We start from the raw sequence: 2044 nt of genomic DNA on the forward strand, positions 1-2044 counted from the left end.
AAGAAAATAACAGTGCAGGTCGCTCACCTGTCATTCTTTTACAAAGTAAAGTTAGAAATACCATGACAAATAGGTAAATTGGCCTTGCTCACACAATATTTTTCTTGCAAGAGACTACAATATTTCTTTTCATCAGTCATTAGAAGTGCTTTGCATACTTTTTATTTTGTAAACTAGATAATCGGTGATCTACTAAATACTCTTTCATATAAGAAAAGGAGAATTTTATGCATCATTCATAAATAAAAGGAATTTTTTATATAATTTTAATACTTTAAAGTCAAATGAGATTTATCACTAGTTTTTATAATATACTCATTTGATTTTTAGCATCTCTCCAATGTGAATGGCAATTTCAAATTCCTATTTCTAAAAATATCAAACTCCTCAAAATGCATTCTTCAGAAGAGAAAAATTAATAAATTGCTATTCTCAGAGGCAAAACGATGCTTAATTTTTCTTTCACACATAACGGAATACACTGAGAATAAGCCACTTGAGTGTGAAGAGGAAAATGTCCAGGTCTTGTTTACACCTATAATCTTCATTACATCAAAAATTATATCTCTATATCATACAATGATCTTAAGTGTGTAAAGCCTGCCTCACTATGAATCTTCCTTTTAAAAAGATAGAATGCTGGAGCTTATGGTAAAAAAAAAAAAAAAAAAATGATGAACCACATCTTCTAAGATTTAAGGATACATACAAATGTGATTCCACCTACACCTGAATATTATTACCTTGAAATAAAGATTTATTTTTGCATTAAATGAATAACCCATCCAACATACAAATTCCCAGATCTCCTTTACTCCATAATATTGTCCCCTAACTTAGCTCAGCCACTTACTCACAGAACATGTCATTTCTAATATCTTAGCCTTTTCCATATTTTATTAATTCTAACATATTTTTCCTGAACTTTAACCACTTAATTTCTTGCCTGCCCCTTTATCCAGCTGAAATTACATAATTTATCTCTTATATGAACTCCTTAAATATACCGTAACTTCTTTTACGTTCTCTGTCCTAGTAATCCTGGTTATGTTCAAATCTCTAACTTGTCTGTATTTACAGAACCTGTGTGACTGGTTTTGTTTATTATTCATAACCTGTAAGCTCAGGTGGGCTCAGGTGTTGCTAAATTTCTCTACTGTTTTATTTTACCATTAAATCCAAATTCACAGATATCCATAAAGCAGGTATACAAGTAAAATAATGTGCTTATATCCACTAAGAATTTTTTTGAATTTTTAAGTATGTAACTACAATATTCCAGTGGAAAAATAACATTATTTTTAATGAATGCGACATAAAAAGAATAAAAACTATAATAGCCACTTCACAAAGTTGTATATGGGATTTAAATGCAACGGAAAGAGAAATTTAGTCCTAAATCTAAAATCCTACAAAAACATAAAAAGAATATATTCAGTTTATGTCAATAACATTCTCTGTCATGATATTCGGTATTTCAGATTCCAGCTTCTGAATCAACCCGATGGCTTTTGTTAATTTGTTCTACTGCTCTCTGAGATGACAATATCACACCTTTTCCTCTTTTCTCCTCCAATATTTTCTTCCTTATTCTCACTTCCTGGTGATGACATCCTTTCCTAGTTCTTGGAAACATAAGCAGGCCAAAGACTTTCCCATGCTGCCTCCATCATATCTCCCTCATGCTTTGCCCCGCTGTTGCAACCATGTCTTTTGCTGTGCTTCCTGCTTGTGTGGACACGCCCGAAGTTTCCACTCTGGCACCATATCCCACCTGCCTATCTTCATTGAATTAAAGACATCACTGTGGACATTCTCTCCTGTATCATCTCTTTCTTTTCTCCACTGAATTGTTTCACTCAGCATAATAACAATAATTACAAGCATTTTCATACTGCTTACCTTATTGCTATACACTGCTGGACATTAACTTAATTCTCAGAACAATTGACTGAGAAAGATAACTTTATTGCCATTCATTTTTCCAGATGAGAAACCTGGAGCACAAAGAAGGTAAATAAATTTGCCTAAGAAGCAGGGATAA

Source organism: Pteropus vampyrus, unplaced genomic scaffold (assembly GCF_000151845.1).
Source record: "Pteropus vampyrus isolate Shadow unplaced genomic scaffold, Pvam_2.0 Scaffold78, whole genome shotgun sequence".
Taxonomy (NCBI): Eukaryota; Metazoa; Chordata; class Mammalia; order Chiroptera; family Pteropodidae; genus Pteropus; species Pteropus vampyrus.